The sequence below is a fragment of the Drosophila suzukii genome, chromosome Y (genome assembly GCF_043229965.1).
Source record: "Drosophila suzukii chromosome Y, CBGP_Dsuzu_IsoJpt1.0, whole genome shotgun sequence".
Classification (NCBI taxonomy): domain Eukaryota; kingdom Metazoa; phylum Arthropoda; class Insecta; order Diptera; family Drosophilidae; genus Drosophila; species Drosophila suzukii.
Genome location: NC_092085.1, coordinates 9,366,894 through 9,390,232, shown reverse-complemented (window position 1 = coordinate 9,390,232; position 23,339 = coordinate 9,366,894).

Genomic DNA, 23,339 nt, shown 5'->3' with positions numbered 1-23,339 from the left:
AACGTACTAGAGGTACTCAGTCCTACCGATGCCGAGTCTGCCGCGGAATCCATCCTCTTCGGAAGTGTCAGAGGCTCCTAAAGCTGAGCGCAGAGAAGCGGCTGCGGGCAGTTCTCATTAACAAGTACTGCGCGAACTGTCTCGCACACGAGCACTCCACTGGGAGCTGTCGTAGCGGTGACCGGTGCAGAACGTGCAACCGGAACCATCACACGCTGCTGCACATGCACGACCTTGTTTCCCGGAAAAAGTCCGGCTCAAAGCAAAAGTCCCGCTCCAAGCAACAGCTCGCTTCTCCGCAGCGTTCGCGCCGGCAAGATCCGCCAACTCGCCAAACGCTTGCTCCTCCACCGCGCTCAGCATCCTCGACTCCAGCTCCGTCGCTCGCCGCACTTCTCCAGCGTCATAGCGTCAATGTCCTCCCGACTGCTGTGGTGATCGTCGAGACCGGAGAGAAGAAGTTCGACACCGCCGCACTCATCGATCCATGCACCCCGACAAGTTCCATCGATGCATCCCTGGCCGCCGCGTTGCGTTTGCCGACAACAAACGTGGGCGATGAGAGCATATGCACGGCGACGATTCGTTCGAAGGTCGACGAGGCCGTCAAGCTGGAGGTGGTCCTCAAGATCGAGCCGAACGTGCGCATCCGCACTCCCATCCGTGCGCTCAGTGAGAGCGTCGTCCAAAAATTTAAGGAGCTACCGCTCGCGGATGAGGTTTTCCAAGGGCCAGCCACTATTTCATTGATCCTGGGTGCGGACGTCTATCCGAAGGTGATACAGCCGGGCTTCCACCTGGTCGACGAGGGACTGCCAGTAGCCCAGAAGACGGTGTTCGGGTGGATCGTCTCCTGCGCCTGTACGCAGGCTTGAGGCGTAGGCGAATGGCCGAAGTTCCGTCTCTTTTATTTTTTGCAACGCTAGCGATTGCAAGGGGGGCGGAATGTTCAGGCCCACTGTCCGGCGAATCTGGACTGGCCCCGCTATCCAGCTGCACCGCTCTACCGCTCTCCCGCTCTACCGCTCTCTCGCGCTCCCGCTCTCCTGCGCTATTCCTAGCTCCCTAAATGAAGTCTCCGCTGCGCTTTGGAGCGCAGAACGGAGCTTAGACTAAATTAGTTCGACTGTGGAGTTAAAAGTGAATAAACCGCGGTCGCACCCCCGCCTACTTTCAAAGTTCATTTTTTCCCGAGTACTTATTTTCGATCAAGGGGCAATACGCGTTCGAGTGGTTTCTCCCCTACAGCTTCCGCAGCACCAGCAGCAAACCGCACCACCAGCAAGCCACCACCACCAGCAAGCCCAGCGCAGCAGCCCGCCGACGCCGCCAGTTTTCCGCCGTCGCCTCCCACGCCATTCCATCAGCGCCACCACGGTACCCCGCTACCCCCTGGCGTACACAGAGGGTTCTATCGAATCGTCCGGTAAACGAGGATAGGTTGCTCGCGCTGGTAGATCGCCAGGAGCAAAACATGCTTAACTATGAAGCATGGATGGCGACCCACGACAGGATGAAGGAAGAGGCGGACTGGTATACCGCAGTGTACCAGGGCCTGTTCCGGAACCCATTGTTCCCGAGCTTTCCCGTCACCAGGCGGAGGAGCGTCCGCCCAGGTATGGCCTTATTCCCGACCGAGGAGCGGAGACAGCAGGCGGCTGAGAGAGAGGCGAAGGAGCCACTCTTCCCGGGAGAAGGCACATTTCGCCGATTTTCATTCTAAGGAAAATTAAGTAATTAGAAAACAAAACAAAAAATAAATAAAAAAAAATTATAAAAATAAAAAATAATAAATAAAAGAAATATATAAAAAGTACAAAAACCAGATATTACCAGGTCCCACCGCGCCTTCGTCGAGTCATTTTCGCAACCCCTTGTAACATAATTATTTGTGTTGTTGGTAACAGTTATAAATGGTTCGCAAATAAGAAATACTTTCCTTATTATATTTTTCATGCCTTCTTTTATGAAGGGATAATATTCCATGAATGTTTTCCATTACCTTGACCTTTGCGCCTGCGTCGAGGCATTTTAGCAATCATTTACACCACCACCTGTGTTTATTGTAGGTAACCGACTTGACTCTGGGCTATGGCATGGTAAGCGATTGGTGGTTTGCCTAATGGGACTTAAATTATCCGTGACAAATTTTTAAGTGAAAGTCAAAGACATTTTTGACAAAGGATACAATTGGTTATATAGGTGTGGGTATACACATTTATTATGGTGAAAGAAAATGGGATAATCACAGTGTTTTTGTTTTTACTGTATTACGCCGGAGCGATTTCTTTCCAACCATAGTTAGTTTAAAATCGTTTTTCTGACTTTCATATATTTTGTTCTTCCTAGACATTTTATTGTAGCTAATAACTATAGTTATGGGGTGTAAGGCTAGCTATTGTAGTTAAGTATACACTTATTATACCTACGTAACATGAAAAAAGGGAATGTTTTATTTTTACAATGTAATAGTTAAAGTAGATGACATTATAATATGTTCAAAATATATGTCAACATGAATCGAAATCGTTTATCAAAACAGCTTCTTAACAGCTTTTAGACAGTTTGTGAACAACTAATTTTTTAATTAGTTTTACAACCACAGTATACATCTTTCCCCAACATAATCGAGCAATGTATATATATATATCAATCTTTAGATATTTTGGTTGTGTGATATTTCTAACGTACACAGCAAACACCTTGAAAATCAGAGTGTAAGTTTTTACTTCATTCTTAACAAAATACTATAACAGCTCGTAGAAGTTAATAACAATTAGTGACCAGCTAACATCTAGTAAACATATAGAAACCAGATATTAAACAGATAGTAACCAGCTAATAACATCTAGTAAACACAAATACAAATAGAATAGAACTAGAAAACTAGAACAAAAAAATAGTTGGCAAAAAAAAAATCATATACTTGAATCAGAAATTAAATTAAAAGACGCTTCTATGTTGGCTAAAGGTGCCTTCGGAATATGTTATAATGTTTAAAAATAATCCAACATCTGAGAAACATTAAATTGAGAGAATTATTTTACATCTATCTATGGTAACCAAGCGAAAATATGCGTTTGGAACGAAGGTTAACAACCCATATATTTCTTACAGAGGAAGGAGTAAGAAAATTAAATATTTAAAACATTTATAATATATATTTATTTATGAATTAAATGAAATATGTTTACAATAATAAAATAAATAAAATAATATTAAATGATCCTATAAAATTTGTTTCTGGCTGAACAAATGAATGGTGTAAGAATAACCCAACATCTGAGAAACATTAAATTGTAAGAATTATTTTACATCTATCTATGGGAACCAAGCAAAAATATACGTTTAAAACAAAGGTTATCAACCCGTATATTTCTTACAGATGGAGGAGTCAGAAAATTAAATATTTAAAATATATATAATATATATTTAGTTATGAATTAAATAAAATATGTTTACAATAATAAAATAAACAAAATAATATAAAATTTGGGACTGAACAAATAAATGCTTTAAAAATAATCCAACATCTGAGAAATATTAAATTGTGAGAACAATTTTACGTCTATCTATGGGAACCAAGCGAAAATATTCGTTTGGAACGAAGGTTAACAACCCATATATTTCTTACAGAAGGAGGAGTCAGAAAATTAATTATATAAAAAATATATAATATATATTTAATTATGAATTAAATAAAATATGTTTACAATAATAAAATAAATAAAATAATATTGAATGATCCTATAAAATTTCTTTCTTACTGTAATTAAAACTACAAGTACGGATGAAGGGAAAGTATTTTGTTCAATGAGGTACGTCGGCTACTTGCGAGTTGGTGCACGGTCGGAACATCATTCCTTATCAATGGTCTTGAGATGTATGATCTTATCAGACGGCCTGCTCCTTAGGTTTTGGGCATGTGACTTTAATGATGGTCAGGTAATTATAGTTCACGGTAACTTGGTTTGTATGCTTTGATAATTCTTAACCAGAAACTATAACAACTCATAACACTTGTTAACAGTTAGTTACCATCTAAAACCAAGTACTTTACAGATACTATACAAAATCATCCAAAGCCAAGTACTTTACAGGTACCATACACAAAGTAACCACCAACAAGACTAAACAGAAAGTAAGCATCAAAATACTGCTAGGTAACAACTAAATACAACGTGTCCAATGTGTCAAGTCCATGTCCATCAATATGAGTAGTACCCTAAAATATTTTATATCTCTGGATAATCTTCAAAGTCAAAATCTATTAAATTCTGGATGGAGCAGTGGGGACGAAATTTTTACGAGACCTTATTTTGTTGAGATTTGCTGAGGATTATAAAATTTTTTTTTAAATGTAAACATGAACTAGTGTTAATGCTAACTAAGAATCTTGGCGATGTGTTAGAACAAAGCAGAAATGAACAAACTTTTAAACTGAAAATGACGAAAATAACCTGAAAAATTCCCCATGTAACACCGACCGATTTTGCAAATATTAAGATGTATGATATTATTAAAAGTGGTGTAAGTCTACCAATCGCATTCCGGAGTTGGTATTCATATGCTAACCCAAAATAGGGGTATGGGAGTCAACACAGCTGCAATGAGAAATTGTCGGCTAACCGCGAAAAAACCAAGATTTGTAATAATTGGATTTACACTAAATGGAGAAGTTATCATAAATAACTTATCATTATTGAAAGTTCATTTGAATTCTGAATCATAACCATATGATAAACTGAATGTTGATTTAAGAAAAATCAGTATGCTCACCTATATGAAATGTATACAAGATCTCAATCTAGTTACTATAATCGTGAATCACAACCAATTTTTGACCCCAAATGAATTTAAATTAAAGGTCCCTATTATTGTGGTTGATCTTTCATACCAAACCGAATCAGTAAAAACTGGTCCTATTGATGTGAGAATTTCAATAGAACTGAACCAAGAACCAAGAACCAAGTCATGAAAATACCCAAGCTTACTGTCCCCTCATACATGACCGTTTAATTGAATATAACCCAGTAAACGGACTAGTACAAAGAGTTGTTCAACATTAGAAAAATGTTAAAAGATAGTCTTTCGATTGATGTTCAAGGTTTCTTCTATAATAATAATAATTTAATTCTAAAGGAAATTGGAATTGTATTCGAAAAAGATCCAAACTTGAATAATAGTTTTTTAATAGAACCACCACATGATTTTACTTTGCTAAATACAAAATCTCGAAAGACTGCAATTTGGTTAACCAATACACATCACAAAATTTTTTTGAACGATGGAGAGAACAGTTTTCCACAAACTCGAAAGTATCTAAGGACAATTACAAGCGGAAAACAAATTATTTGTAAAGGTGTGGAAAAGAAACGATTTCTACAGAAGTTTTTTGGGAGTCGTCACCTCATTAATATCGAGGAAATGGACTGTCCGTCATTAAACAGGTTTAAAGGAAACCGGTTTCCCTATTGTGAAACACACCTTAAGGGCGGGGCTTGTGCTCTAAACAACGCGTACATAATTTTGACATTTTTTAAAAGTACCTCCAAAACAATAAAATAATTGTTATACATCATTTTAAAACTGAGACTAGATGTGTATAGATGTGTATAGACCTACAAGGAAATAAAATTAACAAAATGAAATTTCATGAGGAGAGATAATTGGTCAGCATTTTCAATATCTTCTAAACACATAATCTATGTTCATGAATCGAGGTGGACATGATCTCAAAACTACGAATTATGGTGAACACTTTACATTTTGTAATCCAGAAATGACGTCGGAAACGTGCGCCTTCTTCTTCTATGCAAATCGCCGGAATCAAAGCAGAAAATTAATTTCTATATATAACAAAAATGTTCGCAATACCAAAATAAATGAATAAATGTATTATTATGCTACAAAATAAACTTCTTACTTTTTATTTCGAGTTAAAATTACAGGTACGGAGAATGGAAAATATTTCCTTGACTGAGATATGTCGGCTACTTGCGAGTTGTTGCGCGGTCGTGATTTCAACCCCTATTATGGGAACGTATTATAGCTAGCAGTCAGCCGTGAGGTCGTTGGCGTGAGGCCCATGCTCTTGTTTAATCAGCGTGCGCCTTCTGGGTTGTGCATGTGTCCCTTTTATTGCGGTCAGGTAATTGACAGGTGGGCATGTTCGGGTAGCTCTTGCTTGACTCCTTTTTATAACATGTTTATGAACCATTTGTGGAAAGGAGAGAATCTTAGACAATTTACCAGTTAAACGTTCTGGGCCGGAAACAAAAATGTGTATTTGAAAATATTTCACATCTGAGAATCATTAACTTGTGAGATTTATTTTGTTGTGGTTCTTTTGATTCCTAAACTAGTTTTACAATCATAGGAAACATTATTCCCCAACATGAACGGACATGTTCCTCTAAGATAACCATCTTTGAATACTTTGGGTGTGCGACCTTTCACAAATGCACAGCAACACCTGTGATAATGAGGCAAAAGGGTACGTGATCACACCATTCCCCAACATGGTCTGATATGTTCCTCTAAGATAACAACCTTTGGATACTATGGTTGTGCGACCTTTCTCTCGTACACGTTTTTCACCTGACTATTAATTGCACATAATGAGGGGAAGGATACATGATCAATATTGTCACATGGGGATGTGGGGCGATAGGGGCAATTAAGTATACTCTTTAGCCCATTAAAATCAGTTAGTTTATTGAACTATGCTAATTGTCCTAGAATCCGCATATGTTAATGATGGGGAGGGGGGCCGGGGGCCATTAATATGCTAATTGTCACAGAACGTAGTTTACAACCAAGCCATCCGAGCTGCTCGCCGGGCAGGTTAAACTCCAGGTTAAACACAAGGACCAGGCATCATATCTGGCGCTCCTTGTCGACTGGATGAATGGGCTCTGCCGGAGCATCCAGTTGAATAAGGACTGTATCCAGCAGTGCTGGCTACAGTATCATCAATCAGAAAATGACGAACTCGCAGGGGAACTAGAGCGGGAGAACCGGCACATCGCAACATTTATGAAAGAGCCGCAAAACTTAGTAGAGTATAAAGATTAAACCATTGTAATAAGTTTATGATATAAAATAAATAATAAAATAAAAATGTATACTTTTTTATTATTTTTATTCGGGAAGTATGAAAACTTTTTTTTCACTTTTTACAATTCAGCTGTGTAGCCCCTGGTCAAAAACCGTGGTTACGCCACGCACAGCAATTTTGTTTGCATTAACATTAATTAATTTTAAGCCATATTATATATCATTATAAGCCATATTTTTTGTTTACCGGTATAGAGATGTGCGTATGTATGTTTCCGTGCGAAGCCGAAAGGCTTTTATTTTTAAACAATAAATATATTTAATAATAACTATATAATAATAACATATTTAATAACAAATATATACAAGAATAAAACAATAAGCCCGACTAGCTCTTCTGAGACTGGGTTAATGGAGTGGTTCGAAGCCACACGTAAATGGGCGCCTAAAAAAATGGAGAAGAAGAAGAAATAGAGGAATGGCCATTCGAATATTGCCTTTGCGAAGTCATTCCATGCGTAGCCGCATCGATCACTTCGACTTCATACAAAGATTCACGCAGCAAAACAACTGTCTAAGTAAAGGGTAGGGGCCGCTAATGACTAACCACACTCAGGTTGATAAGGGCAAACCAGTAATACACTTCGACAACTCATGGGTGCCGCGTGGCCAGAACAACGACCACGAACGACCTACTCGTAACCGTACTCCAGTAGGTGGCAAAGTGCACCAGCCGGTCGTTAACTCCTAAAATAGGGGAAACAGAGAAACAGTGCCTAAGGACACCAAGATGGGCAGCAAATGGAAAATCAGGCGTGTGACTTACGCGTACATGGAATACATATAACATACATAATACGTATGGAAAATAAGCACATAAAAATAACGCCCTTGCGCTGCATCGGACGTTATAGTCGCGCAGCAAAACAACAACTAAGCTTGCATATGATGGGCTTCGACTCACAAGCCGCTCTCTATGTTATATTTTTAAGCGGCAATGAAGCTTAAAAAGCGCAGACTGCTCTTTGCTGTACTTACCCGCAGAGGTCTAGTCCATAAAAAACATGATAAAATCTACTACATCGAGAGTATGGATCAGCTTTTGGCGCTCTCGCAAGAGCTTGACGCTGATAAGCCAGCCTCTCCTTTCTCTTCTCAGCTCTCTTCATCGTCGTGCGCTGCAACTTGGTCATCTCCGATCAACGGAGCCGCCGCGAAATGTAAAGGATTTTTTGTAAATGACTGTGATAAAATTTCCATGTATAGTAAACTTTCAATGCCAAAGTTTTCAAAACACGTACTTATTTATTTAATTTATAACATTAATTCAGACTTAACTGAGAACCATATAGTTTAAAAGGACTTTAAACATATTGACTACGCCTTGCTAAGTAACGACACTAATTTATGTGATTCATGACTATATAAATAGTAATTCTCAATTGACTGTCCTACAAGATAATATAATATACTTATATAATCGATCAGTACCATTAGTGACGAAAATGACCAAGCCCCGTGAAAATCCATGATTTAGTTTAGGCAATTGAAGTACCTATTGACAAACGGGATACTGCATTTAAAAAATGGAAGCGATAAAAGACAGCAGAAATGGACTGATATTAAAAAACTAGGCATTGGTAAATTTAACACTACCCGATGTGATGCCAATCCTGATGAACCTAACGAAAAATGTTTAGACTGAAAGTACGTGATGTTACTAAAGATGACTGTCTTTGTCACCTACCTCAAAATACATATAGAACTTGTGATAATATAAATTGCGGCTTTGATAATGGTAACTGTGATAGTAGTTATACCCGTTACTCGTAGAGTAAAAGGGTATACTAGATTCGTCGGAAAGTATGTAACAGGCAGAAGGAAGCGTTTCCGACCCCACAAAGTATATATATTCTTGATCAGGATCACTAGCCGAGTCGATCTAGCCATGTCCGTCTGTCCGTCTGTCCGTCTGTCCGGATGAACGCTGAGATCTCGGAAACTATGGGAGCTAGGCTATTGAGATTTGGCGTGCAGATTCCTGAGCTTCTTACGCAGCGCAAGTTTGTTTCAGCACAGTGCCACGCCCACTCTAACGCCAACAAACCGCCCAAAACTGTGGCTCCTACAGTTTTGATGCTAGAATAAATTGGAATTGGAAGATTTTTTTCAACCAGTTTATGGCTATTTGTCCTGCTTGCTGGATGTGAGCCGGTGCTATCCCGTCCGGTCCCGGCGATTTGTATGGTTTGAAGCTATGAATGGACTATTTCATGTTGCGGTCTGATAGGAGTGGATCTATTTCGATTCCCTCTCCTGTTCCTCTTTCAGGTGGATGACCTGCTTGTTGGCTCCCCGGGAAGTGAGCGTCTAGGAGCAGGTCCAAGGACTCTTTACTGGAGTCTGACCATGATCCATCTGCTTTTTGAAGATAGCCCAAAGGCGCGGCTGTCTTAGAGAGTATTTTCCTGAGCCTTGCGGCATCAGTTGTTTTTTCTATGTCAGAGCAGAAGGTCTGCCATGCCATTCGTTTTGCTCTTCTAATGGCCTTTTTGTAGGAGGCTAGTTCAAACTTGTAGTTCAGCCAATTTGTTCATTTCCCGCCTCGGCATTTGCAGTTGGTTCTGAGGAGAGATAGTTGGGGGGGGGTGTTTTTCCCTTCCTCTTGGTTTCTCTGTGGGGCATGCCACTTTGAAGGCAGTGTTGCATGCCTCTGTGAATTTGTATACTGTTTCGTCCAGCTCATGTGGGTTTGTGATGCTTTCTGACGGTTCCATGGGGAGGATATTTGTCAGAACTTCTTTGTACCTGTGGCAGTCCGCTCGTCTGGGGTTGGCGAAGCTGACGGCAAGGGCGAATCAAGGGACAATACGGTTTCTATGAATCTATGGTCCGAAAAGGAGTGCTCGTCAGAGACTGCCCAGTTTTTGACTGCGCCTACGAGTGAATCTGATACCAAAGTTAGATCTATGATCGTTTGGCAAGCTTTAGTTATGAAAGTAGGGGCATTGCCCCTATTGCATAAGAATAGGTTCGAGTTTAGAATAAAATCAAAAAGAGACTCACCTCTGTCGTTGTTGTTTGGGCAACCCCACCAATTATGATGGGCGTTGGCGTCACAGCCTATTACCAATCCGTTGTTGAGCTTTTCGCATTCCTCTGCTAGTCCTCTGACCAGCGCATCTGGGGGGTTTTCCTTCTCAAAGGCCAAAGAGGCCGATAGAACCCTTATAGAGCCACTCTGCAGCTCCAGGCTTACTGCGGTGTTGTCTCCGTTGCTGTAATTGCGAAGTAGAAATATACTAAGATGCCTTTTGGCTAATATGCAGGTTCGAATTTTACCTTCTTTGGGTTTAAGCATAAGCTTGTATTCCTTTGTTCCTAGTCCAGCAACCTTGCCTCCTACAACCCAAGGTTCCTGTACGAGGACTAGGTCGGCTCCGCCTTCTGTCAGGCGAAGCAGAAGTGCAGCAGACGCTGCTTTACTGTGGTGAAGGTTTTTTTGTAGAAGTCCTCATGACATCTACAGCTTCAACCTCCACCACAGTGACGTCGGCCTCCTCTGTGTGGCTGAGGTCCACGTCCTCGATTGCCGGTCCGAGCGCTCGCATCTCTCTGCTTAGCGACGAATCGGTAGAGTAGCCGTCCTCCCGCCCACCAGGTGCCACCAACTCCTCAGCAAGCACCTGCTCGGCTGGGTTGCCGGCAGAGCTGCTAGCGGCGTTGGAGTCGCCCTTATACACTTTGATATGTATCGCACTGAACCAGAAGTTCAGCACTCCTCGAGCAGTCTCGATCGGAGCTACTGACTCCTTGTTCAGGACCAAGACCGCCTGGTTGACATCTCCTTCATGCTCCTCCACCTTGACGACTTTCCAGTCTTTCGTGGGGAGGTGCGGGTTGCATTCTTGCAACATGAAGAGGATGTCCTCCGGCGCCTTGATCGCTGCTGGAAGCCAGATCCTGGCTCGGGGTCTACTGGGGACATCGCACCAGTCAAGCGCAACGATGTTCGCCCCTTCGTAAACCTCGCCGAGCTTGCTTGTCGCCTGTTTGTACATGTCAGCCAACCGCTGACTGGCGCATGCCACCACCTTGACGCTGCCCTGGTACCAGTCCGCCTTTCTGCGTATGTATATTTAGCACCAGCGGGTGGCCCGAGCGCCTTGGCAGTGCCTACCGTTGCTTTCGGCGCAGATGCGCACGTAGCGGAGGCGTTTGCGGTTGGCTTTCCGCCACCCATCATCCCCAGTTTGGGATGCGGCCCTTTCTGGGCCGTGCTGGTATGGAAGGTGGAACCAGTGTTCGTCTTATCCATGGGTTTTTTAAGAGTACCCGTGTCTGTGTTTTTATACCCGTTACTCGTAGAGTAAAAGGGTATACTAGATTCGTCGGAAAGTATGTAACAGGCAGAAGGAAGCGTTTCCGACCCCACAAAGTATATATATTCTTGATCAGGATCACTAGCCGAGTCGATCTAGCCATGTCCGTCTGTCCGTCTGTCCGTCTGTCCGGATGAACGCTGAGATCTCGGAAACTATGGGAGCTGGGCTATTGAGATTTGGCGTGCAGATTCCTGAGCTTCTTACGCAGCGCAAGTTTGTTTCAGCACAGTGCCACGCCCACTCTAACGCCCACAAACCGCCCAAAACTGTGGCTCCTACAGTTTTGATGCTAGAATTTTAACTGAAATGTATTGTTCTCATCAATATCTATCGATTGACCCAAAAAAGTTTGCCACGCCCACTTTAACGCCCACAAACCGCGAAAACCTGTGACGCCCACAATTTTCATGCCAGATAAAAAATTTTAACTGAAATGTATTGGTCTCGTCGATACCTATCGATTGGTCCAAAAAAAATTTGCCACGCCCACTCTAACGCCCATAACGCTTAAATCTGTAGACCGCCGGTAGGTGGCGCATTTTAATCTCGCTTTGCTGCTTGCATATCTCCATTTAGCTGAGTAACGGGTATCTGATAGTCGAGGTACTCGACTATAGCGTTCTTCCTTGTTTTAGTTTCGAGTGTATAACTGAGTCTGATGTCCTTAAATCAATGTTAATAATTATGTCAAACGCCACTGGAGTCGACGACATAAACCCAAAATTTATAAATATACTGTTGCCATACATAACTTTTATATAGTGACATATCCATAGCACCGCGTACTCCTATGTACATGTCCACACACCCACACATACATGGTCAAATTACGTAATTACCCTCGATACACCCTGGAAGAAATAAGAACCCAAATTTAGTTGTCAGCATGCCAATGGAAAATTACCAAACTAAAAGCAAGCCAGAGGAAAATTACCATGAAACAAAAAATCTGCAGTTTGTAGACTAAACAATTAGAACGAGCCGCTGTTCAGACTATTGGCACGTTCCTACAATTCAGGATACTCAGATTTCGGGACCCAAGTCTGGATTCCAAAGTCCAAATTAGGAGTCTCTCAATAACAATAAGTCCCACTCACAAAAATCTCTAAAGTTCAAAGCCGAGGTATGATCGTTAATGAAGTAGGAGTTAGACAGTGAGTTCAGTTTGAGATTTGTCAATAGCAAGTCGGTGTTCTTCCAACCCAAAATATTGTAACTATAGTAAGAATAAATTAAATCAATTTTTTTTTATATTACACTTATGGTGCAAGCATTTAATGGAGCAGTCGGTAGGATCTCAAAGTCCTTTAAAAAGCCATCGTTACTAAAAGGATAATACTAAACGACTAGTTTATTCTGATCAACGAAAAAAGAAAATCCATGAACAAAAGACAATCATCGAGATCCGCAGAACTTACAATAAAAAAATCCAACTCGCTCAATGTGCGCTTAAAAACTTATAATAAAAGTGCCAATATTGAAAAACAAAAAGTATATATGTTGTCCGAGATTCACTTGAATCAGTTAATCGGGCAAATCAAGGAGTTGCCGTATATTAATTTCCCATCGGAATTATGTCAGTACATAGCCAGGGTAGAGTACCTTCCACAATTATACATTACCCAAGACGTTCGACAAACCCATATCGTATACGAAGCAATAGAGAGGACCATCGTCGACTCAGACCAAACAGTCATTGAACAGGAGATGTCTAATACATGAACAACGACAAAATCAGCCCTAATCAAAGCCTGCAAGGATCACAGGCCATATGATGACATCATACAACATGTTCGGGACACTCCATATCAAGGATGCAGTAGTAAGTTCGTTAATGAAATAAAATTTAGATCTTAAAAAGTACATAATAAGTTAGAATTAGAGTCAGACCAAATAGAAAGGTCAATTTATACACTTTTTAAAAACAAAACAGTTAAAGATTGTATCGAAAGGAAACTTCCTGATAGATTGTATAATTCCTTATCCAAAAAAGATATCACAACACTTGCTAATTGACGCAGACCCTTTTGACAATTATAAACTTAAACCTCAATATAACCGAAGGAATTCGGGAAGTACACATCAAAATCATTACAATCAAAAATATATTTCTCAGTCGCAGAGTTACCCAAGATATAATTACAATAACAATTCAAACAATTCAACAAATCCTCAAGGTTCACCAAACAGAAATCAAATTCCCCCTAGAAACCAAGGTAATTACAATGAGTTTAGGAGAAATCTAGACCAAGGTAGGGTCCAAAACCATCTAAATTTCCAGGCATCAACATCAAACAACTCCCCAAACGCACCTGTTAAAAGACAAAGGGAGAACCATAGTGCACAGAATAGGGTGGATGTAAGTTTCAGCAAACTGCCTCGGATATTGAAAGTGTTGAAAGTGTTAAGGAAAAACTCCTTAGAGCCATGATAGATACAGGGTCATCTATCAATTTAATGACAAAAAATTTTGGAGACAATAAAGACCAAGATGAGAAATTAAAAGTGTATGCAATAAACGGATCAATGGAATTAAACAAAAGTATAATATTAGATCTTGTAAAATCTGCCCAACTAAACCAAAATTTTATTTACATACATTTTCCGACAATTACGATATCTTAATTGGCAGAGATTATTTAAGAGACAGAAAGGCAAAAAGAAATTACGAAGAAGAAACAGTGATGCTAGGAGACACATTACTTTACATAAAGTATGGCGAAAACTATATAGGAAAGTACAAGACCGTAGTAAAATGCCTTAGTCCACCATCATTTGAAAAAAAGGTTAAATAGGATAAGACCGCATCAGAATGCCTAGGTCAAAGGACCAATCATTTAATTTTGCTATCAATAATGAACTAAAGGAATTTAATAAATACAGGTTAAAACAAGAAAGGGAACATTTAAAAAGGGTTTTATTCGAATATAAAATGACATTCAGTACAAAGAAGGTGAAGATTTGACTTTTACAAGTACTATTAAGTATTCGACACAAACAAAACATGAGAACCTAGTATAAAGAAAGCCATAAAAAAACCCTCAAACTTTCGACGAAGAGGTTAACACAAACAAATAAATGAAATGATTGAACAAGGAATAAGTCGTAAATCAAAATCTCACTATTTCTCACCAATTTGGATACTTCCAAAAAAAAACGAAGCCTCAGGAAAACCGAAATTCAGACTAGTGTTAGACTACAGAAATTTAAATGAAATCACTGTCAATGATAAGTTCCCGATACCCAGAATGGACGAAATATTAGACAAATTAGGAAGATGTAAATATTTCACTAAGATTGATTTAGCCAAAGGATTCCGTCAAATTCAAATGCAACCAGAACTAACAGCGAAGACAGCATTCTCAACAAAACATGGTCATTCTCAATAGCCTAGCTCCCATAGTTTCCGAGATCTCAGCGTTCATCCGGACGGACAGACAGACGGACAGACGGACAGACGGACAGACGGACATGGCTAGATCGACTTGGCTAGTGATCCTGATCAGGAATATATATACTGTGTGGGTTCGGAAACGCTTCCTTCTGTCTGTTACATACTTTCCGACGAATCTAGTATACCCTTTTACTCTACGAGTAACGGGTATAATAAAGAATTATAGGAAGCTAATCAGACATCGAAAACAGATATACTAAGTTCGAATTAATTTTACTCTACGAGTAACGGGTATAATAAAGAATTATAGGAAGCTAAACAGACATCGAAAACAAGTATACTAAGTTCAAATTAATCACAAAACAAAACATAATGCTACAAATCAAGTACCACCTGACATATTTATGTATGCAGGACTCCCAGTTATAACTAAATTAGACAGATTTAAGCGTTATGGGCGTTAGAGTGGGCGTGGCCACTGGATAAATCGATATGTATTAACGAGACCAATACATTTCAGTTAAAATTTTTTACCTAGCATGAAAATTGTGGGCGTTAAAGGGTGCGTGGCAAATTTCCAGGCATCAACATCAAATAATTCCCCAAACGCACCTGTTAAAAGACAAAGGGAGAACGATAGTGCACACAATAGGATGGATGTAAATTTTCAGAAAACTGCCTCGGATATAGAAAGTGTTGCCCATATGTCAGAGTAATGATTAAAGGAAAAAATCCTTAGAGCCATGATAGATAAAGAATCATCTATCAATTTAATGACAAACAAGGAAGAACGCTATAGTCGAGTACCTAGACTATCAGGTATCCGTTACTCAGCTAAAGGGAAATTGAGATATGTTTTTGGATCAATCAATAGGCATTCACACGGCCAATAAATTTCAGTTATAATTTTTTATCTAGCATGAATATTGTGGCTGCCACAGGCTTGGGCGGTTTGTGGGCGTTAGGGTGGGCGTGGCATATTCGTGTAACCAACTTGCGCTGGGGACAAGGCTACGGAATCTAAATCTGAGCGCCCAATTCTCTCTTTGATAGTTTCCGAGATATCCACGTTCATATGTACGATTTGTTGAAGTTTGTGGGCGGTTTTTTGATGAGAACAATACATTTCAGTTAAAATATTTACCTAGCATGAAAATTGTGGGCGTGACAGACTTGTGCGGTTTGTGGGCGTAAAAGGGGGCGTGGCAAACTTTTTTTTGGGTCAATCGATAGGTATTGATGAAAACATTGAATTTCAGCTAAAATTTTTATTTTATCAACAAAACTGTAGGAGCCACAGTTTTGAGCGGTTTGTGGGCGTTAGAGTGGGTGTGGCACGCTGCTGAAACAAACTTGCGCTGCGTAAGAAGCTCTGGAATCTGCATAACTATTAAAACACGATTATTTAAAAAATATAAACCCTGAGAAATTGTTGAAAATTAAAACTTCTACTTGGCTTAAAACAGACACAAATGAAATTTGGATTATTTCCAACCTTCCTTCAAAGATAGTCAAACCCCCCTTTTTTTAAATTATTCCTTATCCCGATGAAAATAACAATATTTTAACAGAAACTATACTTGATAAATATTTCCTATATGAAGATTAAGACCCACAATTCATGATCCTCAGATTTCGGGACCCAGGTCTGGAGTCTAAAGGCCGAATTCAGTCACTCAATTAAAATAAGTCCCACTCACAAAAAGCTCTAAAGCTCAAAACCGAGGTATGATCGTAAATTAAGTAGGAGTTAGACAGTGAGTTCAGTTTGAGATTTGTCAATAGCAAGTCGGTGTTCTTCTAACCCAAAATATTGTAACCAGTTTAAGAATAAATTAAATAAAGCTTTTTATACCCGTTACTCGTAGACTAAAAGGGTATACTAGATTCGTCGGAAACTATGTAACAGGCAGAAGGAAGCGTTTCCGACCCCACAAAGTATATATATTCTTGATCAGGATCACTAGCCGAGTCGATCTAGCCATGTCCGTCTGTCCGTCTGTCCGTCTGTCCGGATGAACGCTGAGATCTCGGAAAGTATGGGAGCTAGGCTATTGAGATTTGGCGTGCAGATTCCTGAGCTTCTTACGCAGCGCAAGTTTGTTTCAGCACAGTGCCACGCCCACTCTAACGCCCACAAACCGCCCAAAACTGTGGCTCCTACAGTTTTGATGCTAGAATAAATTGGAATTGGAAGATTTTTTTCAACCAGTTTATGGCTATTTGTCCTGCTTGCTGGATGTGAGCCGGTGCTATCCCGTCCGGTCCCGGCGATTTGTATGGTTTGAAGCTATGAATGGACTATTTCATGTTGCGGTCTGATAGGAGTGGATCTATTTCGATTCCCTCTCCTGTTCCTCTTTCAGGTGGATGACCTGCTTGTTGGCTCCCTTCCTCTTGGTTTCTCTGTGGGGCATGCCACTTTAAGGCAGCGTTGCATGCCTCTGTGAATTTGTATACTGTTTCGTCCAGCTCATGTGGGTTTGTGATGCTTTCTGACGGTTCCATGGGGAGGATATTTGTCAGAACTTCTTTGTACCTGTGGCAGTCCGCTCGTCTGGGGTTGGCGAAGCTGACGGCAAGGGCGAATCAAGGGACAATACGGTTTCTATGAATCTATGGTCCGAAAAGGAGTGCTCGTCAGAGACTGCCCAGTTTTTGACTGCGCCTACGAGTGAATCTGATACCAAAGTTAGATCTATGATCGTTTGGCAAGCTTTAGTTATGAAAGTAGGGGCATTGCCCCTATTGCATAAGAATAGGTTCGAGTTTAGAATAAAATCAAAAAGAGACTCACCTCTGTCGTTGTTGTTTGGGCAACCCCACTAAGTATGATGGGCGTTGGCGTCACAGCCTATTACCAATCCGTTGTTGAGCTTTTCGCATTCCTCTGCTAGTCCTCTGACCAGCGCATCTGGGGTGTTTTCCTTCTCAAAGGCCAAAGAGGCCGATAGAACCCTTATAGAGCCACTCTGCAGCTCCAGGCTTACTGCGGTGTTGTCTCCGTTGCTGTAATTGCGAAGTAGAAATATAATAAGATGCCTTTTGGCTAATATGCAGGTTCGAATTTTACCTTCTTTGGGTTTAAGCATAAGCTTGTATTCCTTTGTTCCTAGTCCAGCAACCTTGCCTCCTACAACCCAAGGTTCCTGTACGAGGACTAGGTCGGCTCCGCCTTCTGTCAGGCGAAGCAGAAGTGCAGCAGACGCTGCTTTACTGTGGTGAAGGTTTTTTTGTAGAAGTCCTCATGACATCTACAGCTTCAACCTCCACCACAGTGACGTCGGCCTCCTCTGTGTGGCTGAGGTCCACGTCCTCGATTGCCGGTCCGAGCGCTCGCATCTCTCTGCTTAGCGACGAATCGGTAGAGTAGCCGTCCTCCCGCCCACCAGGTGCCACCAACTCCTCAGCAAGCACCTGCTCGGCTGGGTTGCCGGCAGAGCTGCTAGCGGCGTTGGAGTCGCCCTTATACACTTTGATATTTATCGCACTGAACCCGAAGTTCAGCACTCCTCGAGCAGTCTCGATCGGAGCTACTGACTCCTTGTTCAGGACCAAGACCGCCTGGTTGACATCTCCTTCATGCTCCTCCACCTTGACGACTTTCCAGTCTTTCGTGGGGAGGTGCGGGTTGCATTCTTGCAACATGAAGAGGATGTCCTCCGGCGCCTTGATCGCTGCTGGAAGCCAGATCCTGGCTCGGGGTCTACTGGGGACATCGCACCAGTCAAGCGCAACGATGTTCGCCCCTTCGTAAACCTCGCCGAGCTTGCTTGTCGCCTGTTTGTACATGTCAGCCGACCCCTGACTGGCGCATGCCACCACCTTGACGCTGCCCTGGTACCAGCCCGCGTCCATGCAGCAGGGCGAGGTGCCTGGCTTCTCTCGTACCATGCGCAGGCAAATGAGGGAAATGTGGGACTCCACTGCCTTCCTGGGGATCATGACCTCCGGATTTCCCCTGTCAACACACGATTCTTCGTGATTTTGGCGAAAGAGACCGATGGCTGGATCTTAGATCTCTTTGCCGATGGCCCGGGTAGTTCGAGGGATCGCTGCCTTTTCGCCTGAGTCGCCTCTTGAGTGGGCTTTTCCTGCCCGTAGTTTGGGAGCACCTTCCTTGCCTACGTTACCTTCTTTAGCCATTCAGGCGAAGGCGTGGCAACGGTGCTCCTGGTGTGTGAGCGCAGAGTCTGGGCGGCAGTCCGCCTTTCTGCGTATGTATATTTAGCATCAGCGGGTGGCACGAGCGCCTTGGCAGTGCCTACCGTTGCTTTCGGCGCAGATGCGCACGTAGCGGAGGCGTTTGCGGTTGGCTTTCCGCCACCCATCATCCCCAGTTTGGGATGCGGCCCTTTCTGGGCCGTGCTGGTATGGAAGGTGGAACCAGTGTTCGTCTTATCCATGGGTTTTTTAAGAGTACCCGTCTCTGTGTTTTTATACCCGTTACTCGTAGAGTAAAAGGGTATACTAGATTCGTCGGAAAGTATGTAACAGGCAGAAGAAAGCGTTTCCGACCCCACAAAGTATATATATTCTTGATCAGGATCACTAGCCGAGTCGATCTAGCCATGTCCGTCTGTCCGTCTGTCCGGATGAACGCTGAGATCTCGGAAACTATGGGAGCTAGGCTATTGAGATTTGGCGTGCAGATTCCTGAGCTTCTTACGCAGCGCAAGTTTGTTTCAGCACAGTGCCACGCCCACTCTAACGCCCACAAACCGCCCAAAACTGTGGCTCCTACAGTTTTGATGCTAGAATAAAACTTTTAACTGAAATGTATTGTTCTCATCAATACCTATCGATTGACCCAAAAAAAAGTTTGCCACGCCCACTTTAACGCCCACAAACCGCGAAAACCTGTGACGCCCACAATTTTCATGCTAGATAAAAAATTTTAACTGAAATGTATTGGTCTCGTCGATACCTATCGATTGGTCCAAAAAAAATTTGCCACGCCCACTCTAACGCCCATAACGCTTAAATCTGTAGACCGCCGGTAGGTGGCGCATTTTAATCTCGCTTTGCTGCTTGCATATCTCCATTTAGCTGAGTAACGGGTATCTGATAGTCGAGGTACTTGACTATAGCGTTCTTCCTTGTTTATAATACACTTATGGTGCAAGCATTTAATTATATATAATACTTCCTTGACGCAATCAAAATTTCCCGATTCTTGAAATCTTATCTAAAATTAAACTGATTCCAAAATCTGCAAATAAATATAGGCCAATTTCAGTCCTACCGTATTTGTCAAAAGTATGCGAATGTCGTATGGCTGGTCATATAACAAATTATTTAGCAAGTAACAATACTCTAACAGATAAGCAATCAGGGTTCTGTTTTGGCAAAAATTTTGAGCAATCGCAAGCAGTCGGTTCTCGTAAATAATGTGTACTCGTCTTTTCTTTGTCAAAATCGTGTTGTGCCTCAAGGATCCGTCCTTGGTCCGTTACTGTTCTCAGGGTATGTAAGTGATTCTCCTAGTAATATTTCAAACTGTGAAGTACACATGTATGCTGATGATGTTCAAATGTTTGTAAGCCGTTCTATTCGTAGAATTAATGAATGTATATGGTTAGAAATATAAACGACTTGGATATGTAATTTTATTCTTGAAAGTTGCGAAGCCTATTTGATACTGAATTTCACAAAAAGACGCCGTCGTAGCAGCGTTGCCAGAAACGAAAAAAGGTATGTATATATGTGTATCGGTTTTCTGTTACTTAGGATAGAGATGGCATTATGCGCCTAATGATGAGAGGTTAGTAAAGACTGCAGCCGTTCAGGAACATCCCGGCCCGCCCTGAAACACAGTTTCTGAACTGGACAAAACGGCAATCTTCGTGATTGGCCTGGTCATCTCTCCTGTTGAGGTTTTCAATTTGACTGCTCGAACGAGGCTGTCCTTCCCTGGATAGGTTTCCATAGCCCGTTCAATGTGCCAAATGCTGTGCTCATCGATCGAGAGGTTGGGTGTTGATGTGGTCCATTTCGGACGTTGTTGCAGAGTAGTCAGGTACTCCTGATGCCATTTCTTCCAGAATCCTTGAAGCGTAGGCTGGATGCTTTGCTTATTTCCTAATCGGCCCACAGGCATGTGGCTTAAGTCTGGATCTGGCACGGTGGTTAACGGTCGCCCAATTAAGAAGTGGGCGGGTGATAAGTAGTTGTCTTCGGTATCAGATGTGTAGCATAAGGGGCGTGAATTTATCACTGCGCTGATTTGAGCAAGCAAGGTGCGCATCTGTTCGAAGGTGAGCGTTGAATTGCCGGTGACTCGGCGCATATGCAGTTTGACACAGCGAACTGCCGACTCCCATTTCCCTCCCTAATGAGGAGCTCTAGGTTAAATGAGTACCCACTGAATTCCGTCATCCGCCAAAGTGGATGTGACGATGTCCTTGTGTCGTTCTGATGAAAGCAATTCTTGCATTTCGTTGAGGGATCGCTTATCTCCAATAAAATTTGTTCTGTTGTCGCTGTAGAAGCCGCAAGGAAGCCAAGAAGGTTTCTGTTGTGACAAGTACCAGATGTATGGCCGAGGTGACCATGCAGACGAACAGGTTATTAAAGACTGTGGCTTCCGAACTTTGGCATCCTTTAGAAAGATTGGACCTGCATAGTCGCAACCAGTATTGACAAATGGAAGGGCTTCTGTGACACGCACGCTGAGTAAATCGGCCATTTGTTGTTGGGCGGTGTTGTAGGGTTTTTCTGCGAATGAGATTTCGTGCTCTAACTATCCAGAATCTCTGACGAACGATTATAAACAAGGAAGAAACGCCAGGGTTAAGACTTACTCCGTGCTCGTGTTCCAGGATCAGCTTCAAGATTCGGTGCGTTTTTGGTAGCAAAACTGGGTCTTTTGCCTCTCGTGACAATTGCGATTGGTGCAGTCGTCTGCCTACCCTCAGCAAATCGTTTTCGTCTATCATTGGTGCAAGTTTGACCAGCTGCGATCGGTTCCTTAGGGATTTCTTGGCAAGGAGCACTTGATAGTCCGCGTGGAAACAGTGCTGCGCGTGTTTTATACAAATGATCCTTGCTGCCTTAATCTCTTCAAATGTAAGAGCTCTTAAGGCCCTATCGCAGGACGGGTTTTGTGTGCGCGGAAAATAACATTTATAAAATTGAAGAGAGTCTATAACCGCCTTATATACCACCAGCTGTATCCGCGAACAACACAACATAGTGCTAATAAACAAAGTTGACTCTATAAATCAGAAAATAAATTCTTGCTGAACAACAAGTGCGGAAGCTGAACAGCGAATGCTCAGAAGCCTTATGGATCGCTTGGACATAATCGCCGGGGAAGTAAAGCAAATGGATGCTCGTGTCCTGACGTTGGAGCGCGAGGTTGCCGATCCTCGCTCCATGAGGTACCGAATGGGTGAGCGGGTTGAGACCCTGAACCGGGAGGTAGAAAATCTACAAGCAGCAGGTGAGAGGTTGGGTGCACTGGAGGCCAGGCAATGCAGGGAGACTAGCTCGTGTGATATGAGGCTTCATGGAGTTCCCTATGTCGAAGGTGAAGATCTCAGAGCGCTATATCACAAGCTATGCTCCAATCTCCAGCTGACTCCACCACCAAAAGTCTGCGATATCTTCCGAGCAATGAAATCACAACAAACACATGTGGATCCAGTAATAATAATTAAAATGCTAAACCCACGCGAAAAGATCAAGCTGCTTGGTCAAGTCGGAATGTACAGGCGGGAGCACAAGAAACAACTTAGCTTGCAGTTTCTGGGTTTCAATTCAGAAGCGTTAATTTATATTAATGAGCAATTGTTAAAAGAACATTATCTCATCTTTAAAGAGGCTATCCTTACGGCTGTCTTTACACGACGCGGCCTTGTGCACGCACGCTGCACTCGAAGAGAGGGTGTCTGTTGCATTAACAGTATGGAAGAACTTTTGTCCGTTAATCATTCGCCTGATCCACTTTCTACATCTCTCACTAACGCTTCGGCTGGACCTGATAGGTTTCGTTCTTAGGCGTATAAATCGTATCCTCTTAATTAAAATAAATTTAAAACTAGTTTACTTTAAGAGATGTATAAGATACGCATTGAATATTGAGATTGTGCCCCTAGTAATCATTGATAACAACAATGCAGGATGAGGAAGTTTGTTTCATAGCTAGTGCCCTGAAAAACTATAAGTAGTTATAATAATGGTCTTAAAATCGTTCACTAAAATGCACAAAGTTTGCTAAAGAAGATTGATGAGTTTAGATTCCTTTTCACTCAGTGGTGATATGTGATATGTGTGTCTGAGACGCGGTTTGTAAATGATCTATGTTATTCGTCTATTATTTGTGAAGGCTTTAATGTTTATCGGTCTGACCGTACTGGTCATACAGGAGGTGTTGCAATATACGTAAATGTGTAGCTGAAATGTAAAGTGGTACTTAAACAGCCAAGTGACAGTACTATTGAATACATTCTATTAGAACTTCCCAATAAATCCCATGGAAGAACCCTTCTATGTTGCAT